Source organism: Bidens hawaiensis, unplaced genomic scaffold, assembly GCF_021521415.1.
Source record: "Bidens hawaiensis isolate Kalapana, Puna unplaced genomic scaffold, B.hawaiensis_p1.1 tig00022873_1, whole genome shotgun sequence".
In the NCBI taxonomy this organism is placed as follows: Eukaryota; Viridiplantae; Streptophyta; class Magnoliopsida; order Asterales; family Asteraceae; genus Bidens; species Bidens hawaiensis.
This window is the reverse complement of record NW_027493568.1, coordinates 172,628-196,888: the sequence shown is the minus strand read 5'-3', so window position 1 is coordinate 196,888 and position 24,261 is coordinate 172,628.

Genomic DNA, 24,261 nt, shown 5'->3' with positions numbered 1-24,261 from the left:
ATCTAATGATCCATTCATTCCATCATCCATTTCATTCTCCTTTCATCTAAGGGTGTTCATCGAATCGAATAACGAATTTTCAAGTTAGTCGAATCGAATAATTCGAATAATTTATCTTTTTGCTGGTATTTGTATTCGTTTAAAAGTTGGATTATTCGATTCGTATTCGTATTATATCCCATATTCGAAATTTGATTCTATTCGTATTTGAAACTCGAATTCGAATTGATTCAAGTTCACCTATGTCAAAAACTTCAAAAACCATAATCGTCGATGTAAAACACATAAATATAAGTTTAAAGTAGCTACAATAGCACATGATAATAAGTTCAAGATTAAGTATTGGCAAAATTAAGAAATATCAGTATGGTTATTGGGATTAATTATGATGTTTTGGACATTTATTATTTATGGACTTGACCAAAATTAATAAATTAAATATATATTAATATATTATATAATTTGAATTCGAATTTCGAATCAAATTGAATAAAAAATCATGAATTCGTATTCGATTATTATACTCGAATACGAATCGAATTCGAATCGAGACAAATTTCGAATGTTTCGAATTCGAATCAAATTTTGAACACCCCTACTTTCATCTCATTATCTCCAACCAAACATACCCTAAATATTCAAACAGGTATCCAGATTTTTCTTTTTTGGAACTTCCAAATTCCATTTTTATCTTTCTTCAATTCTTTTATCGTTCCTTTTAATCCTCTGGTATCATTATTAATAGTTGATTCCCGAGTGCTTCTTAATTGCTCTATTAAATCAATTTGCAGATTTAATCTAAGAGTATGCACTCGTTTCGGTTTCTCATGATGCTTACGGGTTAAAGCACTTGCTACTACATAGCCTTGCCTTTACGATACTTAATTTCACAATCATAGTCGCTAATAATTTCCATCCATCGTCTTTGCCTCGTGTTATGCTCTTTTTGTCCAAAAATATATTTTAAACTTTTATGATATGTGAATACAGTAAACTTACTGTCATACAGATAATGTCTCCATATCTTTAAGGAAAAATTTATCGCTCTCAATTCTAAGTCATATGTTGTGTAATTCTCTTCATCTTTTTTCAATTGCGTGGATGCATAAGCAATTGCCTTTTCTCGTTGCATTAATACACATCATAATCCTGACTTAGAAGCATCACAACAAATTGTAAAATATTCAGTTCCTTCTGTTAATGCAAGTATCAGGACATTTGTTAACTTTTGCTTCAAAGTTACAAAAGCTTCTTTTTGCTTAGGTCCCCGTTCGAACTTGACAGACTTACACGTTAACTTTGTTAACGAAACTGCTATTCGAGAAAATATTGAATGAAGTGTCTATAGTATCTTGCTAATCATAAGAAACTTTGAATTTTTGTAGGAGTTTTCGGAATTTTCCATTTGGTGATAGCTTCTATTTTGGTAGGATCCACGTGAATACCTTCATGGTTAATCAATTGGCCTAGGAATTGTATTTCTTGTAACCAAAACTCACACTTTAAGAATTTAGCATAAAACTTCTCTTTTCTCAATAGTGTTAAAAACATATGAAGATGTTTGACATGATCATCACTACTTTTGGAATAAATATGTATATTATCTATAAAAACGAATACAAATTTATGCAAATACAATTTACATATCCATAAATGCAGCTGGTGCAATGGTTATGCCAAATGACATAACTGTAGACTCATAGTGACCATAACTCGTTCGGAAAACAGTCTTAGGAATATCTTATTCCTAAACATTCAGTTGATGGTATCCTGAGCGTAAATCGATTTTAGAAAAATATCAAGCTCCTTGAAATTGATCAAATAGCTCATCAATTATCGGTGGTGAATACGTCTCCCCCCCCCCCCTCATGATCACGACCGACATGTAACCACTGCCTTCCCCAGCAACAGCATCAACCACTTTTGTTTTCCCCAACAATCGATTTTGAGTTTTAGAGCTTCAAAATCCAAAACCCCCAATTTTTAGCTATAATATAGGGTTTCTTCAAAATCCAAAACCCTTTGATTTCGTCTATTAGGATGGAAGTTAAGTCGCACTTTCGTCGATTAGGATGATGTTTTTAAAATCCAAAACCCACGTTGACTTTTTGATTGTTTCCGATCTGAGTGGGTGTCAGAGATGATGATGCATGCGAGGAGATAAGGTGATTGAGATTGTGGTGCTTCCATGGCAAGGCAGTTTCACCAAATATCAAGGTGGTTTTCTCTCGATGGTAACAATGGTGTGAGAATGGTAAAGCAATGCTTGTGCCTTATTTTAACCAGAAAATCAAACATAGAGAGAAAGATAGTGGTAAATGGAGAGAGGTATGACAATGTAGTTGGGTACTTTCTTCCAATGGAGATTCTGGTGCTGGTGATTGTGGTGGGGTATGACGGTGTTGGGCGGTGGACATGGCGACAAGGCAGTGTTGGTGGAGTGATGGAGTTAATGAATGATTGAACCATTGATATATATATATATATATATATATATATATATATATATAGGGATGAGATCTAGAGAGAACTCCTCTTAAAGAGAGAACTAGAGAACTAGTAAAGAATTATTTTTAACTATTTTTAAAAAATTATTTTGTGATTTTTTGTTTCTTTCCTCCTTCTAATAACATGATATTGATAATAAAAAAAACAAAAAACAAACCTTGTCGGTGTAGTACTGTAGTGCATATATGCATTAATGCCTATTGTATATATACAATAGTGTTTTATTGCACATATTACAACACAATTGCATTATCCAATACACACCATTGAATATATGCAAATACGACACTAATAATTATATGCAAAACACATTATCGCATATATGTAATACAACATTAATGCACATATGCACTATATCGATTTTTTTTAATTTTTGTATATAATATAACACTATTGCAAATATACAATACAAACAACTATATATATGCTATTCAACACTATTTCAAATATCAAAATGCACACTATTGCACATATGCATTATAAAAAAAAGTCGGTGTATTGCATATATGCATTACTCGTTAATTTTTTTTATTTTTTTATTTTTTTATTTTTTTGTAGTAGAGAATAACAACATATAAGAAGGATGAAAAAAAAATTTAAAAATATTTTTTAATTAAATTAAAAATACTTCATTATTAGTTATCTAGTTTTCTCCATAAAATGGAGTTCTCTCATGATCCTCTCCCTATATATATATATACACACACACACAAGTGAAGGATAATTTGAGAACTTGTTGAGCTTTAATAACTTCATTCTTAACCACACATTTAATTAAATATGTTAGATTATCTGGTTGAGATTAAATCTGATTGAAAAATTAAGTAGGAGAAGAGAATAAAGATGTATAATGATTCCAATGGCTATGATTTATTCCTAGTATTCCAATGGATCATATTAATCACTGGTTGAGATTTAAAATTACCAATAACCGACATAGTTTCCTAGAATTACTTTTTTATCATTATAACCGACATAGTTTCATATAATTGTTCTTTCACCATCATTTGTAATGCCAAATGTCAAAAATTTGTTGGTTTTCACCATTCTTAAGAAACTCTTTATTCTTAATTGAACCCCTTATATATATATATAATATAGGATGGGATCCTAAAAGAACCCTTTGAATATTGAGAAATTTGAGAACCATTTTAAGACACAAAAAAACCCTTTAAAAATAATTATAAAACAAAAAAGAACGAAATCTTTTAAAAAGTATAAAAACCAAAAAAATTTATTTATCGTCCCTTAATTATACACATATGTATATTTTTATTTAATCTTGATTTACATAATGTACACATATGTACATTATCATTTATCTTAATTATACATACGTGTATAAAAAATAACTTGCATAAAATCAAGAATTACGTATTATACATATATGTATAGTTTTGCTAAATCGGTTTCATAAACAAATATTTTTTTATGAAACCGAGATGAAAAATAAATTTTTTTGTTTTTTTTTTACTTTTTTTTGTTTTATAAACTTTTTTATTTTTTTTAAAGAACTTTTTTTGCGGTCCAAAATGGTTCTCAAAGTTCTCAATTTCAAAATAGTTCTCACATGATTCTGATCCTATATATAAATATAGGGTAAAGTTAAAATACAAAGTACAACAAAAATGATAAGGGTGGGAAGAAATTTAATCCATTGACCTTAGATTTGGATGGTGGAGATTAATTTAAGAATAAAAATTGATGAGAAGGACATGAAGGTAATAACCCATTTACGATGGTTTTATCTCTCCTCATGCAAGACACATGCCAATTTTCTTCATCATTTTAAAATGTCTATAACTTTTTCATACGACATTTTTTAGAAACTTTTTTTTCCATAATAACAAACGGTTTTTATATTTAATATGAATATCATATAGTTATAAAAAAATAAAAAAAAAAGTTAGTGAATTTATTTATAATGTGTTATTTGATTATTCATTGTGTTTTTTAATTGAGTTTTTCTATGCATTGTGTTACAGATTTTGGTCATTATGTTTTTCAATTGGTACTTATATTAAAGATAAAAATTTAAAATAAAGTTTACGTAATTGTGTCTTTTTGTTCATTTTTTGTATAGCATTGTGTCTTTGTGCTAAACATTTGTCTTTCTACTAATCATTGTGTTTTAGTCATTGTGCTCAACATTAACTTAATTTGAGAAAAATAGTATTATGTTCATTTATGTTCAAGTCATTGTGTAATATGTGGATTTCATTGTGTTTTACGTTTCAGGTCATTGTGTCTTACGTTTCAGACCATTGTGTTATATGTATTCATTATTGTGTTTTACGTTTAAGGTTATTGTGTAATATGTTGATTTCATTGTATTTTATGTTTCAGGTCATTGTGTTATATGTATTTACCATTGTGTCTTACGTTTCTAACCATTGTGTTATATGTTTTCATTATTGTGTTTTACGGTTCAGGTTATTGTGTAATATGTATTCATCATTGTGTTTTATGTATTAGATAATTTTTGGCATTTTTCATTATATTTACGTATTATTACATAACGGTGCTATTAATATTTTAAAAAAAACAAAATGATCAGTTGAAAGACACAATGACGAAAAAAAACACATTGACAAACATAAAGACACAATGACGAAAATAGACACAATGGTAAGCAAAAAGACACAATGACTTAATTTTTTTTATTTTTAAATAACAAATTCATACTCATATTAAAGAAAAAACGCTTGTTATTATGGTGAATATTATTTAAAAAAATGATATAAAAAGTTATAGACGTTTAAAAATGATGGGAGAATTAACATGTGACTTGCATGTGGAGAAAGAAAATGTGTACTATTACTTTTTAGAGAAATCTGCATTTTGTCTCCCTGGTTTATATCGTCGTTCGACGGGTTAACCACTGAAAAAGATTTTGCGAAATATGGACCACTGTGAAATTTTGGCGGGTCAATCTGATTCCTTGCCGTCAGTTGACCGTGAGTTGACTGACCAAAAAACGTTGAAATTACCCTTTTACCCCTAAGTCTATAATTAATCCTAAAACTAAATATCCAAATTTCGTGTAGAGGATGGGGTTCGAACCCTCGACCCCTAGTTTAACAACAAACAACACCAACCAGTTGAACTGAACTAACATTTAATAAAAAGGTGTTGCTAAACGTACCCCTCCTAACTCCATTTTTACTAAATATACTTCCCCCTAAACTTATTACATAAATTATAATTAGCTCTTAACATTATTAATATACATAATAGTCCATACAACATTACTTTCATTTGATAACCTCAACTACATATATCAAATTAAAAGCTATCAAGTATTACTATCAACTTATTTTTTAATATTAATATTTTTAATATTAATATTATAAATATTTATAATATCCTTATTTTACCACTTTATATTTTACAAAATAAACCAAAAACCCAAAACCCGAAACCCTAAAACCTAAACCCTAAACCAAACCCTAAACCCGAAACCCGAAACCGAACCCTAAACCCTAAACCCAAAACCGAACCCTAAACCCGAAACCGAATCCTAAACCCTAAAACCGAAACCCTAAACCCGAAACCGAACCCTAAAACCGAAACCCGAAACCCGAAACCAAACCCTAAACCCTAAACCCGAACCCTAAACCGTAAAACCGAAACCCAAAACCCTAAACTCGAAATCATAAAAAGAAAACGCAACTTGTAAAAAAAATATTAAATCCTTACTTTTGTGCTAATTTGGTAATTATATGATTTCAAGGGTTAATATAAAAGTTGGTATTTCCAAGGGGGGGGGGGGGGGTATGACAAGCAACCAGGGGGGTACATTTAGCCTAACCCTTAATAAAACTACACAATATGAAATATATATTAAGCATTTGAAATAGTTTCCTGTATATATATATATATATATATTCTGTATATATGTTGTATATATATGCTGTATATATATATTCTGTATATATACTTTGTATATATATGTTGTATATATATGCTGCATATATATGCATGATTACAAGGATTTGGTTTTTTTAAACGTATTTTTAAACGGCCATTTTTTTCTAAAAAATCAAACGAGTCGGCCCGTTTTTAAACGTTTTTTTAAACAACGAAACGGGCCGTTTTTCGGTGAAATTTTCGTCCGAATACGATGAAGCGGACCGTTTTTTAGTAAACTTTTCGTCCGAATACGACGAAACGGGCCGCTTTCTACTAAACTTTTCGTCCGAATACGACGAAACGGGCTGTTTTTTAGTAAACTTTTATTCCGAATACGACAGAACGGGCCGTTTCTTAGTGAATTTTTCGTCCGAATACGACTCAACGGGCCGTTTTTTAGTGTAATTTTAGCTCAAAAACGACGAAACGGCTCGTTTTTTAGTGTAATTTTAGCCCAAAAACGACGAAACGGCCCGTTTTTTAGTGTAATTTTAGCTCAAAAATGACGAAACGGCCCGTTTTTAGTGTAATTTTAGCTCAAAAACGACGAAACCGTTCGTTTTTTAGTAAATTTTTCGTTCAAGAATGACGAAACGGGTCGTTTTTTAGTAAAATTTTCACTAAAAAACGACGAAACGACTCGTTTTTTAGTAAACTTTTCGTCCGTAAACGACGAAACGGACCGTTTTTTAGTAAACTTTTGGTTCAAAAACGCCGAAACGGGCCGTTTTTTAGTAAACTTTTCACTAAAAAACGCCAAAACGGCTCGTTATTTAGTAAACTTTTCACTAAAAAACGAAGAAACGGGTCGTTTTTTAGTAAACTTTTGGTTCAAAAACGCCAAAACGGGCCGTTTTTTAGTAAACTTTTCACTAAAAAACGACGAAACTGCTCGTTTTTTAGTAAACTTTTCATTAAAAAAACGACGAAACGGCTCGTTTTTTAGTAAACTTTTGGTTCAAAAACGCCGAAACGGGCCGTTTTTTAGTAAACTTTTCACTAAAAAACGACGAAACCGCTCGTTTTTTAGTAAACTTTTCGTTCAAAAACGACGAAACAGGTCGTTTTTTATTGTAATTTTAGCTCAAAAACGAAGAAACGGCCCGTTTTTTAGTGTAATTTTAGCTCAAAAACGACTAAACGGCCCGTTTTTTAGTGTAATTTTAGCTCAAAAACGACGAAACCGCTCATTTTCTAGTAAACTATACGCCCGAAAACACCGAACCGACTCGTTTTTTAGTTATCCCCAAACCCGATCCCGAACACACAATGAACACAACCATTCTTTTATGTATATTACACAATACATAAACACATACTCAAAACATAAACACAATACATAAACACATATATCAAAACACCCGAATTATAATCTTCGGGATTTTACGCTCCGACCCCGACCCCGAACACTACCGTAGGAGAAGCGGGTCGAGATTCCACGTTCTACGGAACGCCAACCTGACTTGACCGGCGACATTAACAACAACACGGACGGAAATTCTCCGAATCTGAAACCGGATTCGAAGACTCAATGCAAGTGGGACTCCGATTAAACATGTGAACCGAATAATGAACACGAAAACCATTGTACGGCGGTGGATGGCGGCGTCGGATGTGGATGGGGATGGCGGCTCGGCGTCGGTGGCAGCGGCGTGGGTCGGTGTTGGTGATGGAGATGGAGATTGCGATGGAGATGGCGTCGGTGATGGTGATGGAGATGGCGTCGGTGATGGTGTTGTTTATGGCGGCGATGGTGTTGGTGATGGGTGATGGTGATGGTGTGGTGTATATATATAGATAGTGGGGAAATTGTGGGGAAACTGTAGGTGATTGAGTTGGGTAAGAAACGAAGGAAGGAAAGAGGGAGGAAGGAGAGGTGGAGAAGGGGGAAGAGTATAGAGGAAGGAGGAAGAAGATAATACCTGGTGGTCGGACTGTCATTTTTCCCGGCAAGCTGGTTTTTTCAAGATTTTAAAAAATATAACTAACAGAGGGGCACAGATGTGACCGGCCAAATTTATATTTGTAAAAAGTCAAAAATACCCTTCAACTCAACGGCCTTTAACGAAAATATTTAACGGATGGGCACAGACAGACTGACCCGCCCAAATATCACAGTGGTCCATATTTCGCAAAATTTTTTTCAGTGGTTAACCCGTCGAACGTTGATATAAACCAGGGAGACAAAAAGTAGATTTCTCTTACTTTTATACCATTTTTTTTCTTTGGTCCATACTTGACACATGTGACATGTCAATTAATTATAACTTCTCACACTTTTCATTTTTGTTGGCCTTTATAGAATAACTCAACCCTATGTATATATATATGGGTAAAGATCGTAAGAGAATCATTTGAAAATTGAGAACTTTGAGAACCATTTTGGATAACTAAAAAAACCTCTAAAAAATATTTTAAAAAATTATAAAACAAAAAAGAACAAAAATTTTTAAAAAGTAAAAATATCAAAATTCTTATATTTCATTCCAGTTTCATAAAAAAAACACTTCGTATTATACCCATGTGTATAATTTCATTTAATCTTTAATTACGTAATGTACACATATGTACATTATCATTTACCTTAAACTGCATGTATAAAATTAAAAAAATAAGTATTATACATATGTGTATAATTTTGTTGAACCGATATTTTTTCCAATTTTTTATTATCTTTTTTATTAAACCGGGATGAAAAATAATTTTTTTTGGTTTTTTTACTTTTTTATTTTCGAGTTTTTTTTGTTTTATAATTTTTTTTATCTTTTGTTAAAAATAGTGTTTTAGGTAGTTTAAAATGGTTCTCAAAGTTCTCAATTTCAAAATAGTTTTCACATTTCATAAATATATATAAATAAAAATACATAATTTTGTAGGAAAAGTTTAAAAGGACATAAAATTTAGAGTTAAGAAACTATGTGAGCTATCTAGGAAACTTTGTAGCATAAATTCTAGATCTTAGAAAACTATTTGGTATTTTGGAAACTATTAATCTCAACCACTAGATTTTTTTATTCAAAATCCTAGATTTATTCTTACTCGTCGTAGAAAACTATGTTTTTTTTACTTAAGGGTAAGGTTATTCTACAAAGAATGACATAAATGAGAAGAATTTGTAGCAAAAAACAAAAAAAACTCATAAAAATAATGAAAAATTAATAAAAAAAAATTCATAACTCAAAATTTAATACAAAAACGAAAAATATAAAAACACAAAATATTTCCACCGTCTTCATTGTTCTAAAAGAAACTTAAAAAAAATCACAATGTTGAAGAAAAAAGATCATTGTGTTTTTTGTTTATTCCCGTCATTGATTGTATCTTTTTCCCCTAACATTGTGTATTTTTTTTCTTGATATTGTATTATATTACTCAACATTGTGTTATATTTTGTTTAGATTGTGTTATATTTTGCGACATATTGTGTCCTTTTTTTATTTATCATTGTGTTGTTTGCTCATTTTCATCACCGTATCTTTTTCTCGGCATTGTGTCTTTTAGTCGGTTTTTTTCTTTTTTTTGAAACGGAAATGTCAGGCAAAACATTTTGTTTTTTTAAATTTTTTCGTTTTTATTTATATTTTGAGTTGTGATTTTTTATTAATTTTTTTGAGTGATTTTTTGTGTGGCCACAAATTTTTCTCAAACTTCTCATTTTTGTATCCCTTTCCATTTTAATTTTTCCCTTTTACTTTAACCCCACCCCTGTCACACCCCAACCTATGGCGAAAATGCCGGAGCGCGAACTGATTGTCACAGCTCTCAAGGTTACTATCATGCAACATTAAAAGTTTTATTATCTATTTAATAATTTCAAACAAATATTCATGTACATCAAATTTATAAATAAACAATTACATTAAACATCCAAAATTTATTTCTTGTATCTTTTCTCTAACATGCATCCTAAGTTGCTTCAAACAATCTTGAATATCACGTCACACGATAACCTGCATATGCGTTGAAAATAATATACTTTGTCAACACAAGGTTGAGTGAGCAGCACACCAGTTTAAATATACATATAGTATATAACAAAAATATGTAGTTGCAACAAGTCATATGAGAATAACAAATTAACCAAATGAGCAAGTATAACTGAGATGTCGAGAAGCACAAAGGCTAACGACTGGCGTATGATCATACTAGACTGAGATTATGTTGGACCTCTCCGAATGCGAAAGCATACAAAGCAAATAAGCACATAAACAAGTAAGGTATAAGTTGTTAACACATAAGACAAAGTTGCAGTTTTGAGTATAAGTATATGTGAGAAATATATTTACGCATATGTCCCCAAAACGTGGGGAAAACAAGTAAAATAGGGGAATGTGGTACTCACCTTAGCAGTAAGCAAGAGATAAACGAATGTGGTAAGAACGATAGTAAACAAGTGTCACGCTCTTCGTAAGTTATCGACGAGAAATCCTAAGTAACAATAGTTAAGGAAAATAAATATAGATAGAATACGAAGCTAAAAGTAGATAGAGGTTCGGGATTGAAGATCAAGTGTGTTCTTGCGAAAGTTATATATTGCATTAATTTATTATTAATTTTATTAGCAAAGCTTTATTGTTCATAATATGATTTAATTATATAATACTCAAATAAACGTTTATAAAGATTTTGGATAAATCATATAAAGAGATTTGTTTTAAATAATTAATTTAAGCTAAAAATACATTTAATTTATATATATATTCTCACCATTAAAAAAGATTCTTTTTATAAAAACCTTGTAAATAACAAAGGATTAATAAATAATAATATTTATAAAAAAGTATGTTCTTTCAAAAAAATACTTTAAACTTATACTTTTAATACGCCAATTAACATGATTATAATAAATATATACTTTTTGATTAAAACTCTTTTAAATATTAAAAACATTTACAAATCTTAACAATCTATTACATATACATATATATAAGTATGAACATATATATGGTGTTGAACCAAAGTTCGGAATACGATTAGTTAAAGCCTCGGTTTTGATAAAATAACGTTTATTTAATACACAGTAATTATTAAAATTATTTAATTAATTAGTTTAACCTTAAAACCCATTAAAAAAAATATAAAACAAAAACACTGGGTTCAGTGGGATTCGAACCCGCGTGGCTGGCACAACAGTACAGTGTATAAACGCATAACCAGTTGGGCTAGCTTGACAGATGGTTAGGAACTGAAAAGAATTGGTTATAACTAGAACTGGTTAAAACAAAACTTGATCATAAACCCTAGAAAATCAAATTGATAAATCCTTTTATAATTATTCAAAACAAGTTTAGGGTTATTGATCTACATGTAATCGAGATTAAAACCATGTATCTAATTACCAGAAACGTTGATGAATTGGATGTGAACGGCTAACCAATTGTCGCGGCCTGTTCTTGAACAAAAACTCCTATTAGCAGATCGATATTCTTCGATTAATCTTAGGGTTTAGGATCGCATTGTGTACAGGAGCATTTATGCGTGTTTAATTGAGATTTCTACAACTCTAAATGGTATAACAATAATACGATATAAGGCGGTTCGCTAATATGGTTAATATGTATCAATTTGATTGTATTTCTTTAATTAACTCGTCGGTGTGATATATTTAGGAAATAATAACGATTTGGTGATCAATTTCAATTAAAATTACGAGAATTAAGGTGCAAGTAATCACCCGGGTATGGTTCAATAAAACATGTATGGATTGGGTTTGGGTTTTTGAAATAATAATATTATATAATGTTTGGACATATTTTCAAAATAGCCCCTGATTATTGAAGGTGGAAACATAAATGGGTTAAAGTTTGGTTTTGGGTGGTTTTTGCCAAGGTAAGAAAGTTATATTTATATATTATATAATCAATTAAATAATAATAGTTAATCTTTTTGATAAACGCGATATTTTTATTTACAAAAATAACCCAAACACGAAAGCAGGTCGGGTATTGGATAAATGAAAATCCCGAGTTCGAGTTCGTGCCGGAGACACAACCCGTCCTGGAGACCGTAGGCGGTTCGAGCCAACGCGGATGTCCGAGAAAACATGCAAAGAAGCCCGTCGGCGAACCTCGGGTTAAAAAGACGGTAATACCGTGGAGTATCGACGAGTGCATACTACGTGCTCGTGCTTGGTGCGCGATATCGGAAGATGCCAAATGCGGTAGGTTTTTAAAATAAATATATATATTTTAAATTTCTTAGAACAATCATTGAACGTGTAATGTTTTTATTTGTTTTAGTGAACTATCAAAAAACGGGGGTATTTTGGCACAAAATTAAAGAGTTGTTCCACGAGGCGGGGACTCACGTCGAGAAAAAGATTCGTTACTGTCGAAATGGGGCGACATAAACACCAAATGCATGGGTTTCCATACGGTTTTCTCCCGAATGAATCGAACGAGGAGTAGCGGTGTCTCGGACGCAGAAGTCATGAAAAACGCGTTGACAGAGTATCAACATAAGGTCTCGTGGGCCTTCAATTACTTTGGCATTTGGAAAGAACTGTTGAGTTTTCACCCCAAATGGGGCCAGGTTTTGGATGCCGAAGCCGAAGATGGTCCGCGTAAAAAAAGTCTAAAACATCGTCTTCGACTGATCCAGACACGCCCCGTTCCGACGCTCGAAACTTCAATTTAAGCGATAATGATGCCGTGAATACTACCGATATGCCTCGGCCGGGGGGTAGAAGAACCAAGGGCAAAGGAAAGGGGAAAGAGGTCGCTTCGTCGTCGAATCCCGAAATGGATAGTCAATTCAAAGAAATGAACTCTTGACTCCGAGATTTACACGAACTTGGAACCGGGCGACTTAAAGTAAATTTGGACGCCGTCGAACTTCTTAGAAGAAATGAAATGGACAAAGACATCGATATTTTATCAAGTGAGCTAACCGAAGCTGACCCGAGAGTCTAATCTCTAAAAGCCGCTCGACAAGCGAAAATTTTAGAAAAATATAACATGTAGTTTTATTAATATTATTTTTGTATTTTTTTTATTTTATTTTAGTTTTTATTTAGAAGTTTAATGTAATCTTTAATTTTAAGTTTATTTATTTAAATGACTGGGTGCCAAGTGGTGCATAACGCCTGAGGGTGGAGAGTTATGACTACATCCTGTTTTGGTAAAAAACCATAACTTTGACTGGGCGCCACGCGACGCATAACGCCTGCGGATGGAGAGTTATTACTACTCATGGTATGAAAATGGAAATGACAAAAATAACTTTTTGAAAAAAGGCATAAAATACTAAAGCATAAAAAGATGCTTATTGATTTATTAGCTGTTCCAAAAATAGGATTTATGTGACACACACTTGTTATGTTATTGGGTTTTTGAAAAACAAGAAACCAATTATCCATTTTCAATCCAACATACTCTGAGACTGAGACTGAGACTGAGACAGAGACATCAGGCGGATGGGTTTACTGGTCTCCCCACGGATGCCCTGGGTTATAAGTAAGTAGAAAAACCCTAAATTGAAGAAGCAAATAATAATAATAAATGAATTCTATATAGTAACCATAAAAGTTAAATTATGTAATCATGGATACCAGCTTAGCTTCTTCATGTTTGTTTGTTTTTTGTCGGTCATTAAAATTTGCAGCTGAAGAAACACGGATCCACTCCCCGGGTATGGGTACTGGATCCAATGAGTCCACAGGGTACAATATGATAACTACTACCATGATATGAGTAAGACTTCCCAAAGTCCAATGACTGGAACCTGCAAAACAGACACCGTGAGTCTCGTTACAGAAAGGACAAGAGGGGGGGTCTTCCTGTAACCACCCTCCGGCGTGAGAATCAGTAACGTTCGTAATAGAGAAAGTACTGAAATATAAAGACTAAGTGTAGTCAGAATGTAGGTGAGTGAATGAATACCTCATACCGTTTGACAAAGTATTTATAGCCGAAGGATGATGGAAGATGATTGGGGCAGCTTTCCTCTACTAGAAGACCTTTGATAACCGGCTGGACACGTGTCCTCTTGTGATAGGTTGGGCTATACGTCTCATGTGCATGAGTATAACAACTTGGACACGTGTCGCCAAATGATAGGACGGATCGCACCCTGGCCATGTGCACGGTTATAACAACATGGCCAAGTGTCCTTTGTTCATTGGTTAGTATGTCACGTATTCCCCAAGTAAGAATCATGAACCTTCTTCTATAGAGTACTTGAGTGATGACAGCTGTCCCGTTGGCACTGTCTTCCGGTTGTTTAGGCGGACAGATGTCCTGTCTTGCGGATGACTTTTGAGGATGCCAGGATGCTTTCGCGCGTGTTATGAGGATGTTCCTCCTCAATCGTGATATGCGGGTGATCCATGTGTCCCGCGGGTGGCTTACAAGAGGATTCTCTATGACCCGCGGGTGGTGCTTAAGGGCATTTGGGTCTTTTTGGTACCCTACCTCTACAAGTCCCCCAGTCCAGTGTTTCTTTCGTGTAAAGTCTTTGTGCGGGTGAAATTCTGGACTTAATGTATGTTGGGGATTTTTGTTGTTCGGAAGTTAGGTAGAAAATATCTTCTGTTGATATGGATAATCATGAAAAAGGACAAGTTTACCACTCGCAGGCGAGTGAACAGATGATGGAACGTTTTTTATGGCTGTCACTGTACCCGACTGTAAAACTTTTTCTCTTTTTCGAATTTCCCGCGTGATGTGGCAGTCACTGGTTGGGTGATGTTTTCTCTCTCTACTGTTCATATCCCATCGCATTAATTGCGATGGGTATAAATAAGGAAAGACTCATTCTTTTCGAAGTTTTATCGCTCTTTTCTTCTGATTTTCTTCTTGTTTTTTTGAACTTTTACACGTCTTTCTTCTTACTGTGATCTATTACAATGTCGAATGTTCAGACTGAAGTCGACGAAATAGAAGTTTCATGGGATTACTCGGAGTATGAAAAATTATTGGAAACCTATGGTATTCTATCTGAATGGGGACCGGAGTTCCCTTCCCCCGGTTCCATTGCCAGTTTCCCACCGCCTGGGAAAATGGCTGTGTATGCTGACTATTTTATTTATGGGAATTTCCGTTTCCCCATAACAAATTTTTTTGAGAGAGTTTTAACCGCTTATGGGATCCATTTATCCCAATTGCATCCACGTGCTATGATGCGAATTCGTCACTACGAATTTGTATGTATAGCACGTGACATAGTGCCCCATATTGATCGATTTCCGGTTTTTTATCGCCTTGCTAACCGCAACAGTTGGTATACATGTCAAGGGTTTTCTGACCGGAGTATCGGATATGAAGTTGAGAAGTTGTCCACAGATTGGCGCAACAAGTTTTTTTGGATATCTGAGGATGTGGTGCCTCTGACCATGGTTTGCCGTCCGGTGAACTCTGCTCTTCCGGATGTTGTCACAGCCGCTCATGAGGGTCGTGAGTGGTATCGTGTGCTTACCATGGAGCCCTCACCTATGCGTGCCTTACCGGAAGAAGCATTAGTGTGGGCAGTCATGAGTCGTTTGTGGCCAACGGAATTCATGGAACCCATTTTTGCAGATCTGCATGAGCGTAAGTTCCCTTGTATTGTCTTTTCTCTTTCTTGAATATTTTGATGATTATGTTTTTGTCTTTTCAGGTCGGAGTTCTATGTTCAATGCTCTTTTTGAGGACATGGGTTGTGTCCGCAAGAGCATCCGCGAGGCAGGAGACCAACCTATACTTGACAAAACTAAGTCTCAGTTTCTGTTTTCGAAGAAGGTTCGGGCTGAACCTGTAACTTCGAATGCCACCTTTGAAACAGGTGCGTATGTTCTAAACCCTTCTCCCCTTACTGCCATTACTTCCGAGGGAACATTTGCCATCCTATCATCAAGTGATGATGATGGGGATGCTTCTCAGTTTTCTGCTTCGGAAGAAAAAGGAGATTCTGATGAGGGTGCTTCTGAATTTTCCTCTGTGTCGTCTTTATTAGCAGAATTGGAGAAAAAGAGAGCTTTCTTAGCTTCTCAGACAGGTCGAACAGGTATGAAGGCTGCGGATGCTGAGGTGGGACCATCAAAGAAAAACGAAAAATTCACCGTCCTAAGAAGCCACAGTACAGCCTTGTTGACCGCATTGACATTGTTGAAGGTACATGTCGACATTTAAATAATGTGTTCTTTTATGAGTGTTTGGCTAAATGTAACTTTGTTATGCAGACCCGCCGATCTTTAGCGAGGATATTTCTAAGAAGTTATCTACACCAACTCCTCATACTGAAAAACCATCATCTCCTTTTTCAAGGGGAGGGGTGGAGGATAAACCAACTACTCCTCCTGATGTTGCTGATATGGAGGACAGGCCAACCTCCCCACTAGTTGAGGTTACTGTAGATGAGAGGATGCCGACTCCTCCGATTGGTACTTCAACGGAAGGTCCTAACGACCAGTCTGACCGTGATACCCGCTTCGATTATCTTTTTCAGACTGGGAGTGTTACAGGGGATCAGCAGGACAATCCTGCTAATGATGAAGAGAATATCCAGACTGAAGAGCTTCCTCTTCGACCTCCCCCACAACAGTCTTCTTCCACCCCGGCTCGCCTTAAACCTTCTGGTTCTCGCTATTACGGGGATACGGGGCTGGGTGACAAACATGAGCTGTTTGTCCCTCCATGGGGCATAACTAACGGTTCTCGGTTTTCCCAACCGAGAACTTGTATGGAGTTCGTTGAACATTGTACACCACCTGCCGCCATGACCTTCATACGAATGTTGCTTATCATCTGGCTAATGCCTTGGCCGGTAGCCAGGAGGTCCTAAGTGAGTGGCGTACTCTAGGCGGGAAAGTGGGGGAAGCTCGTCGGGCGGTCGAGGTTGCTAAGAAAGAGGCATAGGAGCATCGTATTGCTGCCCAAACCGCTAAATGGAAACAAGCCGACGCGGAAATTGCCCTTAAGAGTGAGCAAGATCGCAATGCTGATGCTGCTCGCCGATGGAAGGAAGCTTGTGAAAAACAAAATTCCGTTCTTGAGGCTGCTCTAGCTAAGGCTCAGAGGGAAAGAGACGAGTTGGCTCGTGCTCAAGAAGCTAACTCTTCATTAGAAAACCAAGTGGCCCTTCAAGGTGCTCGGATCCATGATCTTGAGGCGGAGCTAAAGTTACAGAAGGAGCGGGTCGAACTTAAGGACCAGAGTGCTGCTGAAATCCAAACTGCCTATGACTCTCTCCTTCAAGCTCATGAGGAAGCTACTGCGGAATCCAAAGAGTTCTGAGCGCGGGCAGAACGTGCGGAACAGGACCGTCAATGGTTCCTTACTCGGGGAGTTGATGCTGTAAGTTATACTTTATTACTTGTTGTTTTACTCTCACCTTTGGTACTTGGGAACTTATGTTTTTGTCTCAACAGGTCGTCCGCCATATCAAAGGAAGTAAGGAGCTGAATGACAGTTTTGCCAATGTGATGGCTGCTTCTTCATCACTTGGGCGCGTTATGGCTTTTCATGAAGGAGTGAACTACGCTCGAAGTAACCGCACATTTAAAGACCATCCATTACACGGTGTAGATGTCAAACAGAATCGTGTTGACCGGGTTAGAGAGCATAATACTTTAGTCTTCCCTCTACAGGATATGCTTCCGGAGTTTGCCTCCGTATACGACGGCGTACAACTTTTGAAGAGTTATCTTGGGGAGGAATCTGAGGATGACTTCTCGAAAGATACATCATTGAAGGCTCTGGAAGACCCATCAGCCTTGAACCCTTAGGATAGGCTTTAATGTTTTTGTATCTTGTAACTTTTCTTTTCCTTCTTGTAATTACTTTTTTTGGATAATTAATGAGGAATATTTCTTTGACTTTTGTGATTCTTTTACTATTTTTAATATCTTTAAGAAGATTTTTCTGCGATCTTCGGCTTTTCGAAGTGTTTGAAAGTTTGGATAACTATGGTGACGTGGCGGAGAGAGAAACTTTTTGAGGACAACTGACAAGACGTGTGTGACGCCTTTGACAGCCTGTTTGCATTATCTTGAATTTCCCGCCTGACGTGTCAGCCATCTGGCGGTCCGCGGTTTCTCTCTCCTCTGGCCCTTTATGGGTCGCATTAATTGCGATGAGTATAAATATAACCCTTGTGGTTTCCATTTAACCTTTATCACTTTCAGATTTCCTTCAAACACTTGAGATCTTTCAACATTCTCTGAGATTTCTTCACCCTTCTGAGATTTCTTAATCTTTCTGAAATTGAAATGGCTAAAGAAAAGAAAGGTGCCCCTGCTACTAATGAAGTTATCGTAGCCCTTAAGGAAGAAGATTTTAATGATATTGTTCACGTATATGGGCTGCCGCCGGAGTGGGAACCTGAACGTCCGGCTAGTGGCTCTATTGCCACTAATCCCCCCCCAAAGAAAATGGCTGTATATGTGGACCATTTTACAACTGGGAATTTTTGGATTCCGGTAACAAAGTTCTTCCAGTCGGTCATGACGGCTTATGGGATTCATCTTTCCCAGATCCACCCCTTCGGGATGTTGAGGATTCGACATTTCGAATTCTGTTTCCAGGCCCACAACCTTGAGCCCTCTGTTGGCATGTTTGCCGTTTTTTAAAAAATGACCTTCCGCGATGGATGGTACAGTTTTGCATCTGTCGAGAAAAGGATCATAGGCACGGAATGGATCCGCAGCCTTCATGGTTGGAAACCAAAGTTCTTCTGGATTCGAGAGGATGTTATTCCTTTCTCGATGACAATACGCAAGGTGGAAACTCCCCCGCCTGTGGTTCCTGCCTCCGCTTATGAAGGTGTATCATGGTTTAAGACACTGACTTCGATCCCAACTCCCATGCATCCCATTCACGAGGGAGCGATGGTGAGTGCGAAGATGAGCCGTTTATGGCCGTTCCCTAAATTGGAGCCATATTACGAGAAGACCGATAAGAGTGAGTTTATTTATGGCCTCTGTTTTTTTCTTAATATGAATAGTTTCTGACTTTTATCTATTTGTGTAGGTGAAGGTTCCGCCTTCAGCACTTTGTTGGACAAAGAAGGGGGGATGATGGTACGTCGTCCGATTGATCTTAAAGATGGCCCCTTTTTGGATCGTACCCGCACCAATTTTTTGTTCCCTACTGCCCTTCGTCCGGAACCATTGGTCTCCGAACCAATGTATGCCAAAGGTGAGAAGTATGTTGAAGAAGCCATACTCAAAGGTGAGCGCATTCTACAACCCCGGCCTGTAACTACCATTACTTCTAGTGGGGTGATTGTACTCTTTTCATCTAGCGAGGAGTCATCACTTTGTGAAGAAGTTTATTCAACTGATGCTAATAAAGCTGTGGGCTCAACTGCAGGTCTTACCCGTCAACGAGCCACGACTAATCAGGCAACGGGCCAAGATGACGTTGACGCCACTACGGAAGTTGAGGGTCCGGGACCCGATGATGTTACTGCTGAGGGCAAACGTCCGGTCGTTGACGCGGGTGCCTCCAGGGTGGCGGGCAAGCGCAAGGTTAATCCGGTAAAGATTGCCTCGAAGAAGAAAAAATCTAAGAAGACAAATCCTTTCGCCTTGGAAGCCCGGTTGGAACAACTTGATGAGGAAGACCCGTCATTAGGTATGTAAAGTTTATCTTACTTTTTTATCTGCTTTGGATTGGAATATTCCTAACCCCTCATTAATGTCTTTCAGTGAGCCTGGCTAACCTTTCTGAAGGTGTTTCTGGTTTGAAAGACTCACCTCCTCGTCCGCCATCGCCACCTCCTAATACTGTTGAGAATCCGGTCATTTTGACGGATGATTCTCCTCTGAAGAACAAGGGGGTCGACACAACTGATCATGACAAGATGTCGCCTTCTCATAATGTTTACCACTTCAGGGATCAAGGGGGTGTGAGCACGTTTCCTTACGCTTCCCAAACTTCTCCCATTCCTGAGGAGGAAGACCCCACCCCCGCATCAACCTTGTTGGTCTTTACGTCGGGATTCGACATTTCGTCATGTGGACGTATGTTTTGAATTTCTGCGGGAGAGTCTTCCGCCCGGTGAAAGGGAAAGACGTCGCCTTAGCATCCGCCAAGAACTGCTGAACTCCCATTCTTACTACTTGGCGAATACCCTTTCCACTAGCCAGGAAATAACCAGAGACTGGTTGACGATGAATGAGCAATGGGACGAACTGGCGGCCTCTACTTCCGATGCTAAAGAAGAAGCTCTTAAAGCTATAAATGAGGCCCGAGAAGCCAGCTAGGCTCTAGAAGCAGAGAAGGTTGCTCGATCCGCTGCTGTGGAGGTGAGGGTTATTCTCCAGGAACAATTGGATGAACAAGCCAAAGTGATGGAGGCCCTTCGAGCTGAATCGGCGGCCAAGGACAAGCGTCTACTTGACCTTAATGCTAAGAACCGCGCGCAGGCCTTGGAATGCGCCGGTCATAAGATGGAACTTGTCCAGGCCAAAGCGGATCAAAGGTGGCTACTAGCTGAAGCTGTCCCCAAGGTATATACCTTATTTTTGTTATAAACAATCTAAGTATTTAAAATATTTATACATAATTGCTTAACAGGTCGTTGCCAACGTTCGGGCAAGTGATGAGCTTGGGAACTGTGTGGCTATCCTTCTTAAAGCTTCAAAGCAAGCTGGTCACCAGCTAGGTTTCAAGGAAGGTTATAAGTTTGGCTCAACCTCTAAGCTTCCTGCTGAATATGTTCTGGCTGGCCAAGATACTGCTGCTATCCTTAAACAGAAGACCAAGGACTTTGATACCTTGAAATTTTCTTTGGCCGAACAGATATCCGAGCTTGCGGATAAAGAAGATAGCATCCAGCAACTGAAGTCTCTTCTTGACTCTGACGAAGAAGATGCAGAGGATGAAGAAGATGATGTCGGGGACGATGGTGCGGAACATAATGATGCCGCACCATAGATAGATTTTTTCTTTTTCTTTGTATGTAAAACTCCTTTGTCTTTTGTAATCCCTTTTTGTTATGAATAAAGAAGTCTTGTTTTTATATCCGGCACACTTTGTTTATTTTTTATAATATAAGTGTTTTTAGAGGATCTTCTTTGTGTACGAATAAAGGATTACATAATAATACAAGTCTCAAATGACTGAAATGAAAATTTTCATAACTGAGGCATAAGCCGAATTACAAGAAATGAAATTACAAAGGTTCTTAACATCTAGTTGGGCGCACAGGCCAAAAGACAAACCCACTAAATGTAGCATTTCCTCAGTTGGGCCCCATTCCAAGTTCTAGGGATCTCCGTCCTGTCCAACCTTTCTAGTTTGTAGGCACCTTTAGATAGAACTTTCTGGATTCTATAAGGTCCTTCCCAGGTAGGGGCTAACTTGCCCGGGGGTTCTTGCCCTGAGGCTTCGTTACTGCAAAAGACAAAGTCTCCCGCGTCGAATTCACATCTTTGGATCCGCGAGTTGTAATATTTTTGCAACTGGCGTTTATAATTATGCTCACGGATCGATGCCAATTCCCTTCTTTCCTCAAGGAGGTTAAGGTTCATCCGGAGTTCATGATCGTTATCCTCGATCATGAGGACTCTGGCGGATGGGATCCTGATTTCGGCCGGAATCATGGCCTCTGTTCCATAAGTTAAACTAAAGGTGGTTTCGGAATTACTGGAATTCTTTTGAGTGCGGAAAGCCCATAACACATGGGGCAATTCATCGACCCAACCCATCCTTTTAGTTCCTAGTCTAGCCTTAATTCCTTGTTTGATGGTCCGATTGATTCGTTCAACCTGACCATTTGCTTGCGGGTGGGCTACTAAAGTGAAGATTTGAGAGATGTGTAATTCTTTTAACCATTCTTGTAGCCCACAGTCCGCGAACTGAGTTCTGTTATCACTAACGAGTTCTAGAGGAAGGCCAAACCGGCATATTATGAATTCCCACAGGAATTTCTTAACGCTTGCTGCTGTTATGGAGGCGACTGGTTTAGCTTCTACCCACTTCGTGAAGTAGTCTATTGCTACTACCAAGAATTTGACTCGTCCGGGGGCTTCGGGGAAAGGTCCCATTATGTCAACCGCCCATTTCTGGAACGGCCAAGCCGAAGTGACTGGAACTAACTCGTTCTTTGGTCGTAACGTATTAGGTGCATGACGCTGACATGAATCACACTTTCTGATTTCTTGCACAGCATCCAAATGCATTCCTGGCCAATAGTATCCAGCGTTCATTATCTTTGCTATGACCATGCGTGGACCAGCGTGAAGGCCACATATGCCTTCATGAATCTCTCTGATCAAATAGTTCGCGTCCTCGGCATACACACAACGAAGTAGTGGTCCGAGGAAGGAACGTCGATATAAAACACCATCGTGTATCTGATAATTCAAGGCTTTGTGCTTTATCTTCCGGATCGCTGCTTTACCTTCTGGAAGTGCTCCTAATGATAAGTATGCCATAATGGGTGTCATTCAGGATTCCACTCCCGTTTGGATCACTAAAACTTGATGTTGCGGAACAGACGGGCGATCTACTATTTCGATGCGGATGTCCTTGGCAAAGTGTTCGAAGTTTGTTGAAGCCAACTTACTGAGAGCATCCGCTGATTTGTTCTCGCTTCTCTTTATATGAATGACTTTGCAAGAAGAGAACTGGAGCATCAGATCTTTTTCATGTGACACATATGAAGCCATGATATCATTTTTTACTTCATATGTACCATTGATCTGTCCCGCAATCAACATGGAATCCACTCGGGCTTCCAAATGCTTAACCCCAAGCTTTTTGGCTATCCGTAAGCCCGCCAAGAAAGCTTCATACTCTGCCTCGTTGTTGGTACATTTGAAATCCAACTTTATGGCGTACATAAACTCATGACCTTCGGGATTGACTAGCCTGAGGCCTGCGCCAGATCCCTCACTGCTCGAGGCGCCGTCCGTGAATAGGGACCAAATCTGTCCCGATTCCGGAGGTACTTGGGGTTGCTGTTCCATCAAACATTCTTTTTCTTTATGATGCGGGACTTCTGTTACGAAGTCCGCCAACACTTGCCCCTTGATTGCTGGTCTAGGTTTATATTCTATTGTATGTTCACCTAGCTCAATGGCCCACTTGGCCAATCGCCCAGACAATTCTGGCTTACTGAGAACGTTCTTGAGTTTGTATCCAGTTAAGATATTGATGGGATGTCATTGGAAATACCTGTGGAGACGTCGGGCAGCATATACCAGTGCCAGAACCAGTTTTTCGAGCATAGAGTATCTTGTTTCTGGATCTGATAGCATTCTGCTGACATAGTAAATCGGCGTTTGAACATTCTTTCTATCTATCAGAAGGACGGCTCCAATGGCCATGTCTAAAGCTGATAGGTATAACGTTAAAGGTTCTCCCGCATGGGGTGCTGTTAACGTGGGAAGTTCCATTAAACATTTTTTGACCTCCAGGAAAGCCTGTTCCGCCTCCGCGGTCCTGTTGAATTGTGCTTTCTTAAGGCAGTTTCTTAGTGTTGAGATAAACGGATGTGATTTTGCTGCATGGTTTGCCAAGAATCGATTCAAAGCAACCAACCGACCATTGAGTGTCTGAACTTCCTTGAGAGAAGAAGGAGAAGGCATGCGGGCTATAGCTTGAACTTTATCTGGATTAGCTTTGAAGCCCGCATCTGTAACAATCACTCCAAGAAACTTTCCTTCTTCCATTCCGAATGAGCATTTGGCTGGATTCAGCTTCATGTTAATACTTTTTAAGGTTTCGAATGTCTCTTCAATGTCTCTCAACATCTGGTCTTCCTCAACACTTTTGATCACGAGGTCATCCATATATACCTCTAGATTTCGCCCAATTTGATCTTTAAGTGCTATGTCCATTAGTCGTTGATATGTAGCTCCCGCATTCTTTAGTCCGAAAGGCATCATTTTATAACAAAAGGTGCCTTGATCGGTTC